Here is a 10,946-nt window from a genome sequence, read left to right as displayed (position 1 = left end):
TTTCTGACTGTTACTTTCACTGTTTCCTCCTCAACCTCTTCCAATATTTGTGGATGTTGTTTAGTGCCGCAATAACTAAGACATGGTTGAGGTTCAGTAAACTGAGATAGGGTCTAGTGCAGTATAAACAGAGACAGGGTCTAGTGTAGTATAAACAGAGACAGGGTCTCGTGTAATATAAACAGAGACAGGGTCTCGTGTAATATAAACAGAGACAGGGTCTCATGTAATATAAACAGAGACAGGGTCTAATGTAATATAAACAGAGACAGGGTCTAGTGTAATATAAACAGAGGCAGGGTCTAGTGTAATATAAACAGAGACAGGGTCTAGTGTAATATAAACAGAGACAGGGTCTAGTGTAATATAAACAGAGACAGGGTCTAGTGTAATTTAAACAGACAGGGTCTAGTGTAATATAAACAGAGACAGTCTCGTGTAATATAAACAGAGACAGGGTCTCATGTAATATAAACAGAGACAGGGTCTCATGTAATATAAACAGAGACAAGGTCTCGTGTAATTTAAACAGAGACAGGGTCTCGTGTAATTTAAACAGAGACAGTGTCTTAGTGTAATTTAAACAGAGACAGGGTCTAGTGTAATATAAAGAGAGACAGGGTCTAGTGTAATATAAAGAGAGACAGGGTCTAGTGTAATTTAAACAGAGACAGGGTCTCGTGTAATTTAAACAGAGACAGGGTCTCGTGTAATTTAAACAGAGACAGGGTCTCGTGTAATTTAAACAGAGACAGGGTCTAGTATAATATAAACAGAGACAGGGTATAGTGTAATATAAACAGAGACAGGGTCTAGTGTAATATAAACAGAGACAGGGTCTAGTGTAATATAAACAGAGACAGGGTCTAGTATAATATAAACAGAGACAGGGTATAGTGTAATATAAACAGAGACAGGGTCTAGTGTAATATAAACAGAGACAGGGTCTAGTGTAATATAAACAGAGACAGTCTCGTGTAATATAAACAGAGACAGGGTCTCGTGTAACAGAAACAGAGACAGAGACAGGGTATAGTGCATTAATAACTGAAACAAGGCCTTGTTTTACACTAGAAACAAGTCTTTAAAAATCTAAAGTTTTTTTGCAATAATAACTGAAAGAGGTGATAGTGTCACATTAACAAAAGCCGGGTCTACTTAACAATATCAGAAACATACTCTATTGAATACAACAGAGATAAGATCTATAGTTATAATAATAGAGGTGTGCACTAGAACTGGAATAACAGTGACAGGTTATTTTCCAATCATAGCACAGGCCGGGTCTAGTGTAACAATTCCAGAGACACGGGCCCATACAATAAGAATGGAGACAGGGTCCAGAGTAATAACAGCAAATGCATGGCCCACTGTGAGAGTAACAAAGACAGTGTTTGATCCAATAATAACAGAGGCAGACTCGAGTGTTATACTGAACACAATGCTGGATCTAGTGTGATGGTCACACAGCCAGTATCTAGTGCAACAAAACAAAGATTGGGTCTCATCTAATAGTGTGTGCAAGTCAGGGCCTATTGCTATAATCTTATTCACCCATCACCCCTGTGCTCACTGACCTACATTGGCTCCCAGTTAAGCAACGCCTCAATTTAAAAATTCTCATCCTTGGTTTCAAAACTCTCCATGGCCTCGCCCCTCCCTATCTCTGTAATCTCCTCCAGCCCCACAACCTTCTGAGTTCCCTGCGCTCCTCCAAATCTGTCCTCTTGCACATCCCCGATTTTAATCACTCCACCATTGGCGGCCGTGCCATCAGCTGCTGAAGCTCTCAGCTCTGGAATTCCCCAAAACCTCCACCTCCTCTTTCAAGGTTCTTTTTAAAATATACCTCTTTGATCAACCTTTTGGGAATCTGTCCTGATATCTTTCTCTGTGGCTCTGTGTCAAAAATGTTTTTTTATTGATATCGATCTTGTTAAGCGCCGTGAGAAGTTTCACTGAGTTAAAGGCGCTATATTAATGTAAGTTTTGGTTGTTTTGTTGTTGTAGTAAATGCTTTGCCGAATGTCTAATAACAGAGTTAGGGCCCACTGCAGTATGAATGGGTGGGGTTAGTGTAATAACACAGACACAGTCTAGTGTAATGGGAACAGGGAACAGAACATGTCAGCCTTGGCTCAGTGGTAGCACTCTCGGCCCCGAGTCAGGGGGTCGGGGTTCAATTCCCAATCCAGAGACCCGAGCACATAATCTTGGCTGAGATTCCAGGTGCCAGTACAGAGGGAGTGCTGCACGGTCAGAGGTGTCGTCTTTCAGATCAGACATTAAACCGATGTCCCGTTTAGTCCCTAAGTTGGACATAAACGATCCCACGGCCACAATTCTGAGGAAGAACAGGTGGAGTTCTCCCCCGGTGTCCTGCACAATGTGTATCCCCCAACTAACATCACTGAGAACAGATTATCTTGTCATCATTACATTGCTGTTTGTGGGATCTGGCTGTGCACAAACTGGCTGCTGCATTTCCTCCATTACAACTCCTCCTTCACCCCTACTTTCCTACTCTTCAACCCCCCACCCTAACTCCTCTCCAACGCTCCCCCCCCCTCCCACCCTAACTTCTCTTCCATCCCTACTCTCCAACCCCTCCTCATCTTCCATTCACTTCAACTGAAAAGAAATAGACAGGTTGTCCCAGTGAGGATTTGAAACATATTTATAACAGATTCTAGATGTTCTTAGGGTCCCGATCTTTCTCTGTCACTCAAGGAGTTAGATAACAGACTTTCTGGAAGGTATGGGGAGCTGGGATTTCTCTGAATAACCGAAGGTATGAGAATTGAACTAATCTAGAGTCAGAAAGGAGAAAAGGCTAAAAAATAGTGGTATAGTATTAGGCCGTCCCTCATATCGAGGATGTCCCACTTCCTCACCAAAAAGGGATGTTCACAGGTGTTTCAATGAGGGACCTGACATTCGAGGTCCCGAACTACATACTAAAGGGTGGAAGATGCCTGTGCATGGATTCTTTCAACGTCGGGTGGCTGTTGCACACGGGCTTGACAGAGCTAGGTTTTGATCCAATGGCAAGGGTTAACCAAGGTGACTGGAGACCAAGCTCTGCTGCACGGACCTAGTGTGCACACATGCTCCTACTATCCACGGTTCGCAGTGTGGGCTGGCCAATGCTGCCCCTGGGCCCTCGCCTCTCCTGGGCCCTGATCAAAAATGGAGCAGTCAGAAACAGTACATCAATTAGTCTCCTCTTATCTTGGAGACATCAAATATCGACACTGTTATTTGAAATATCAAAATATTAAACTCCAGTCGAGTTGAAGGATTAGTAACATCAGCAGAAACAAACAGTTCAGAAGGATTTGAATAACAGCAGCAATAACAGCAGAATCCAAACTCTGGAATCACTTGTGAACTCGCTGGTGTCTCAGCAGGTGGGATGACCGAGTGAATCCCTTCCCACACACAGAGCAGGTGAACGGCCTCTCTTCAGTGTGAACTCGCTGGTGTTTCAGCAGGTTGGATGAGGTAGTGAATCCCTTCCCACACACAGAGCAGGTGAATGGCCTCTCCCCAGTGTGAACTCGCTGGTGTGTCAGCAGGTTGGATGAATGAGTGAATCCTTTCCCACACACAGAGCAGGTGAACGGTCTCTCCCCAGTGTGAACTCGCTGGTGTGTCAACAGGTTGGTCGACTGAGTGAATCCCTTTCCACACTTGGAGCAGGTGAACAGCCTCTCCCCAGTGTGAACTTGCTGATGTGACAGCAGGTTGGATGACTGAGTGAATCTCTTCCCACATTTCGAGCAGGTGAACAGTCTCTCTCCAGTGTGAACTCGCTGGTGTGTCAGCAGGTTGGATGACTGAGTGAATCCCTTCCCACACTTGGAGCAGGTGAACGGCCTCTCCCCGGTGTGACTGCGCCGATGAGATTCCAGGTGGGACGGGAAACTGAATCCCTTCCCACAGTCCCCACATTCCCACAGTTTCTCCATGGTGTGGGTGTTCTCGCGTCTCCAGGTTGGACGATCAGTTGAAGCTTCCTCCACACAGACAACACATTTACAGTTTCTCCGCGCTGTGAAAGATGCGATGTTTTTTCAGACTGTGTGACTGGTTAAAGCTCTTTTCACAGTCAGTTCACTAGAACACTCTCACTCGGGTGTGTGTGTCTTGGTGCTTTTCCAGTCACAATGATGTTTGAAATCTATTCCCACTGACAGAATTGGCAAACATTTCTCCTTCCACAGTCAAAGGCCAATGATATTCAGGTCCTGAGAAATCGAATGATTCCATTAGATGTTGATGTGATGTTTGGTTTCAGTATCCGTCTGCAAATCCTGCCCTTGTAATACCCTGGAAAAGAAGTTTACAAAAATCATTACTGCAAGTACAGGACAGAAATTCAGAACAGACAATTCTAGATTCCATGCAACATTCTTTCCTCTCTTGTTCCTCCAAAGCTGCAAATCCCCATCTCATACACGCTCCGTCCTCCCGGTCCTGAAATTCAAACACATCGCAGGTCTGAAGACAGCTTGTCCTCCGCTCCCAGATTTCACCACCAACTCTGTCTGGGTTCAGTTCTATACTCACTGGTTCCCCTCCCTCTCCTCCCCTGAAGGTGCTGACTCTGGCTGGGTTCAGTTCTACACTCACTGGTTCCCCTCCCTCTCCTCCCCTGAAGGTGCTGACTCTGACTGGGTTCAGTTCTACACTCACTGGTTCCCCTCCACTGAAGGTGCTGACTCTGGCTGGGTTCAGTTCTACACTCACTGGTTCCCCTCCACTGAAGGTGCTGACTCTGGCTGGGTTAAGTTCTACACTCACTGGTTCCCCTCCACTGAAGGTGCTGACTCTGGCTGGGTTCAGTTCTACATTCACTGGTTCCCCTCTCCCTCCCTCCCCTCAAGGTGCTGACTCTGGCTGGGTTCAGTTCTACACTCACTGGTTCCCCTCTCTCTCCCTCCCCTGAAGGTGCTGACTCCGGCTGGGTTCAGTTCTACATTCACTGGTTCCCCTCTCCTTCCCTCCCCTGGAGTGTATTAGGGATGGTTTTCTAAACCAATATGTCGAGGAACCAACTAGAGGACTGGCCATCCTAGACTGGGTGATGTGCAATGAGAAAGGACTAATTAGCAATCTTGTTGTGCGAGGCCCCTTGGGGAAGAGTGACCATAATATGGTAGAATTCTTTATTAAGATGGAGAGTGACACAGAGACTAGGGTCCTGAACTTAAGGAAAGGTATCTTCGATGGTATGAGACGTGAATTGGCTAGAATAGACTGGCGAGTGATACTTAAAGGGTTGACGGTGGATAGACAATGGCAAACATTTAAAGATCACATGGATGAACTTCAACAACTGTACATCCCGGCCTGGAGTAAAAGGAAAACGGGGAAGGTGGCTCAACCGTGGCTAACAAGGGAAATTAAGGATAGTGTTAAATCCAAGGAAGAGGCATATAAATTGGCCAGAAAAAGCAGCAAACCTGAGGACTGGGTGAATTTTGTAATACAGCAGAGGAGGACAAAGGCTTTAATTAAGAGGGGGAAAATAGAGTATGAGAGGAAGTTTGCTGGAAACATAAAAACTGACTGCAAAAGCTTCTATAGATATGTGAAGAGAAAAAGATTGGTGAAAACAATCATAGGTCCCTTGCAGTCAGATGCAGGTGGATTTATAATGGGGGGAAAAAAAATGGCGGACCAGTTAAACAAATACTTTGGTTCTGTCTTCACGAAGAAAGACACAAATAACCTTCCGGAAATACTTGGGGACCGAGAGTCTAGTGAGAATGAGGAACTGAAGGAAATCCTTATTAGGCGGGAAACTGTTTTAGGGAAATTGATGGGAATGAAGGCCGATAATTCCCCGGGAGCTCATAGTCTGCATCCCAGAGTACTGAAGGAAGTAGCCCTAGAAATAGTGGATGCATTGGTGTTCATTTTCCAACGAGTCTATCGAGTCTGGATCGGTTCCTATGGACTGGAGGGTAGCTAATGTAACACCACTTTTTAAGAAAGGAGGGAGAGAGAAAACATGTAATTATAGACCGGTTAGCCTGACATCAGTAGTGGGGAAAATGTTGGAATCAATTATTAAAGATGAAATAGCAGCACATTTGGAAAGCAGTGACGGGATCGGTCCAAGTCAGCATGGATTTATGAAAGAGAAATCCTGCTTGACAAATCTTCTAGAATTTTTTGAGGATGTAACTCGTAGAGTGGACAAGGGAGAACCAGTGGATGTGGTGCATTTGGACTTTCAAAAGGATTTTAACTAGGTCCCACACAAGAGATTGGTGTGCAAAATTAAAGCACATGGTATTGGGGGTAATGTACTGATGTGGATAGAGAATTGGTTGGCAGACAGGAAGCAGGGATAAATGGGTCCTTTTCAGAATGACAGGCAGTGACTAGTGGTGTGCCGCAGGGCTCAGTGCTGGGACCCCAGCTACTTACAATATACATTAATGATTTGCACGAGAGAATTGAGTGTAATATCTCCAAGTTTGCAGATGACACTAAGTGGGTGGTGGTGTGAGGAGGATGCTAAAAGGCTGCAGGGTAATTTGGACAGGTTAGGTGAGTGGGCAAACGTGTGGCAGATGCAGTATAATGTGGATAAATGTGAGGTTATCCACTTTGGTGGCAAAAACACCAAGGCAGATTATCTGAATGGTGGCAGATTAGGAAAAGGGGCGGTGCAACGAGATCTGGGTGTCATAGTACATCAGTCATTGAAAGTTGGCAAGCAGGTACAGCAGGCGGTGAAGAAGGCAAATGGTATGTTGGCCTTCATAGGTAGGGGATTTGAGTGTAGGAGCAGGGAGGTCTTACTGCAGTTGTACAAGGCCTTAGTGAAGCCTCTCCTGGAATATTGTGTTCAGTTTTGGTCTCCTAATCTGAGGAAGGACGTTCTTGCTTTTGAGGAACTGCAGCGAAGGTTCACCAGACTGATTCCCGGGATGGCAGGACTGACATATGAGGAGAGACTGGATCGACAGGGCCAGTATTCACTGGAGTTTAGAAGGGGATCTCATAGAAACATATAAAATTCTGATGGGCCTGGACAGGTTAGATGCAGGAAGAATGTTCCCGATGTTGGGGATGTCCAGAACCAGGGGACATAGTCTAAGGATAAGGGGTAAGCCATTTAGGACTGAGATGAGGAGAAACTTGATCACTCAGAGATTTCTTAACCTGTGGAATTCCCTACCACAGAGAGTTGTTGATGCCAGTGCATTGGATATAATCAAGAGAGAGTTAGATATGGTCCTTACAGCTAAAGGGATCAAGGGGTATGGAGTGAAAGCAGGAAAGGGGTTCTGAGGTGAATGATCTGCCATGATTCTTTATTGAATGGTGGTGCAGGCTCGAAGGGCCAAATGGCCTACTCCTGCACCTATTTTCTATGTTTCTATGAAGGTGCTGACTGTGGCTGGGTTCAGTTCTACACTCACTGGTTACCCTCCCTCTCCTCCCCTGAAGGTGCTGACTCTGGCTGGGTTTAGTTCTACACTCACTGGTTCCCCTCCCTCTCCTCCCCTGAAGGTGCAGACTCTGGCTGGGTTCAGTTCTACACTCACTGGTTCCCCTCCCTCTCCTCCACTGAAGGTGCTGACTCTGGCTGGGTTCACTGGGACCCTGAAGCCCCGCCCACACATTGTTCTTTCAGAAAGATGGCCACGCATGCGCTCTACTGCTCGATGAAGCACGATGGCCGCGCACCAACCTGCAACTGTCCTTTACAAAGATGGCGACCGTCAGCCTGGGCCTGTCACCGCGAAAACGCCCCGCAGCTGAAAATTCGAGACCCGTTGTTCCTTAGTCCGGGTTGGCGACCTGCGCCAGGTGTTTATGAAGCCCACCTGTCGAGTACGTTACTCTCCTGCGCCCCGCAGATTCACGTTCAACTCCAAACTGTTTCCGGCCTCCGCCAGCTCACAGCCCGCGTCCGCTCTGAACAATGGCACACTGCGCATGCTCCACATACAGCCCACGCCTGCGCACTGGGATCTTCGAGTGAGATTACCTCCTGACGTCACAGAAAGGCGCGATTTTTAAAATAAAAAACAACTTGGCATTTGTTTATTTTATAAGAAAATGATAAAGCGGAGAATCGTATCATAAAAACAAACCGACTGCTCCGAACCTTTCATGAATTAATTGCGGTTTTTAAAGTTCTCTCCCCAGTTGCCATGGGAGACACGGAAGGTTCGCGAGCCGCTGACCGGAAGAGACGCACTGACGCCGGAAGTGAGGGTTGCCAGGAGCGACGGCGAGGCTGGGCCGCGCGGACAATGTGGGAGCGGAAGTCCCAGCGACCGCGAGCGGGAGAGAGGCGGCTCTGTGGGTCCCACTGATGGTGGGCGGGGCTACAGGGGAGGGGCGGGGCTACAGGGGGCGTGTCTACAAGGGTGGGTCTGCAGGGGGCGTGTCTACAGGGATGGGTCTACAGGGGGCGGGGCTATAGAGGGCGTGTCTACAGGGGACGGGGCTACAGGGGGCGGGGCTATGGGGGATAGGGGGTGTGGCTACAGGGGGTGGGGCTACAGGGGGGGCTACCGTGGGTGGGGCCACAGGGGGGGCTACCGTGGGCGGGGCTACAGGGGGCATGTCGACAGGGGCGTGGCTACAAGGTGCGGGGCTATGGGGGGTGGTGCTACAGGGGAGGGGTTACAGGGGGCGGGGCTACAGGAGGTTAGTCTACAGGGGGAGAGTCTTTAGGGGTGGGTCTACAGGGGGCGGGGCTATGGGGGATAGGCCAAGGGGTGGGGCTACAGGGGCGGGGCCATGGGGGGCTACTGTGGGCGGGGCTACAGGGGGAGGGGCCACAGGGGGGGGCTCCCGTGGGCGCTGCTACGGGGGGATAGTCTACAGGGGGATTGGCTATAGGGGAGGGGTTACAGGGGGCGTGTCTACAGCGGGTGGGGCTATAGGGGAGGAGTTACAGGGGGCGTGTCTACAGCGGGCAGCGCTACAGGGGCGGAGCTATAGGGGGCATGTCTATAGGGGGGGTGTGTGTACAGGGGAGGGGCTACAGGGGGCTGGTCTACAGGGGAGGGGGTACAGGGGAGGGACTACAGGGGGCGGAGCTATAGGGGGCAGCGCTACAGGGGATAGGCTATCGGGGGTGGGTCTATAAGGGGCGGCACTATGGAGGAGGGGCAACGGGGAGCCGCTACAGTTTGATGGTGGAAATGCAACAACCCCTTGTTAATACCACCCCCTTCAGTCCCCTCCCCTCCGGCCCAGTATAGCATGGAGCTGACCGACCTTGGGAGGCCTCACAGTTTCACCTCTGGACTGTGCTGGGTTAAGGGGAGAAGGCTGCAATTAGCAGGTTGGGCCGAATGGCCTGTTTCTGTGAAATGTTACAGGAGGGCGGGTAAATGGAGCTGAGGACGCGCTCTGATTGTGGGATATTTCTATGCTGGCATTTCAGAACGTTAAAAAGTGGGACAGATCGAGGCCACGGGCTACAGGAGGAACCGGAGGTCGCGTCCCACTCCTGCCTCTGCCAGGCAGTAAGGTCACCACCCCTGACCCCTCGTCAAATGGTTTGCCCGTTCGGGTCACCCTGACCCCAACCCCCCCCCCCCCCCCCCCAGCCCAACAAGACAGCAACGCAGGTACTGGCGGAGGGGGAGGAGGGGATACGTGTGGGACTTGTCCACACAGCGCTCACATGGAAGGCCCAGTCTCCATCCCTGGCCCCATCTGAGTTAACCTGATCTCGGCCGGTGTGCAGGAATAGGGACATGATTGGAGCTTGATGACCCTGGGCTGGGCTGGCGTGGAGGGTTTGCAAATGAGCCAGGATCGCTGCTCCTACTCGCTGTCCAATGGCCCAAGAGTTCAAGAGCAGGGAGGTTATGCTTGAACAGCAGTTAAGCCACAGCTAGAATACTGCGATCAGTTCTGGTCACCTCATTACAGGAAAGATGTGATTGCACTAGAGAGAGGGTACGGAGGGGATTTATGAGGATGTTGCCTGGACTAGAGAATTTTAGCTATGAGGAACGATTGGATAGGCTGGGTTGGTTTTCTTTGGAACAGAGGAGGCTGAAGGGAGACTTTTCTGATGTGTATAAAATTAAAAGAGGCCTAGATAGAGTGAATAGGATGGACCTTTTTCCCTTGGCAGAGTGGTCAACAACCATTCGGCATAGATTTAAAGTAATTGGTAGGAGAAGGGATTTGAGGGGAAATTTCTTCACCCAGCATGTGGAGGGGGTCTGGAACTCACTGCCTGAAAGGTTGGTAGAGGCAGAAACCATCACCACATTTAAAAAGTACTTGGCTGTGCACTTGAAGTGCCGTAACCTACAGGGCTACGGACCAAGGGCAGAAAAACGGGATTTAGCTGGATAGCTCTTTGTCGGCCAGCGTGGACACAATGGGATGAAATGAATTCCTTCTGTCTTGTAAATTTCTATGATTCTATGACCCTTGTGAGGGGGTAAACGTGTATGGAGTGTGCATAGAGCCAGTGTGTGGGAGAGGCAGTGTTTAAGTTTAGTTGTGAATCCGCTCGCAGACGAATAGCTTGTCAGCAAAACCTTACATCCCAGTGTGGGGGTCATTGCCTCGAAAAAGAGGAGATCTTGGGACATTACCAAGATCTTGGGAGAATACCAGGGTTAGTTGAAGGAAGACATTTATTGCTGACTCCTCTGTGACACCAGTCTCTGTCCGATCTTTTACAGATGTCAGGCTAGATGTCACTCCCGTGTCCTTGGGCCCAGCCCGGGCTCACAGCCAGCAGAGGGTTCCCCCAACATCTGGGGCGAGTTCACCTCAGTCACCAAGTAAGTAAATACCCACACACTCCCCGGGTCTCCCTGTAAATACCGACACACTCCACGGGAACTCCCTGGAAATACTGACACACTCCCGGGATTCCCTGTGCTACTTACACACTCCCCGGGGACACCCTGTAAAAACTCTCTCACTCCCAGGGA

The sequence above is a fragment of the Pristiophorus japonicus genome, unplaced genomic scaffold (genome assembly GCF_044704955.1).
Source record: "Pristiophorus japonicus isolate sPriJap1 unplaced genomic scaffold, sPriJap1.hap1 HAP1_SCAFFOLD_705, whole genome shotgun sequence".
NCBI lineage: Eukaryota > Metazoa > Chordata > Chondrichthyes > Pristiophoridae > Pristiophorus > Pristiophorus japonicus.
This window is presented reverse-complemented; position numbering follows the sequence as displayed.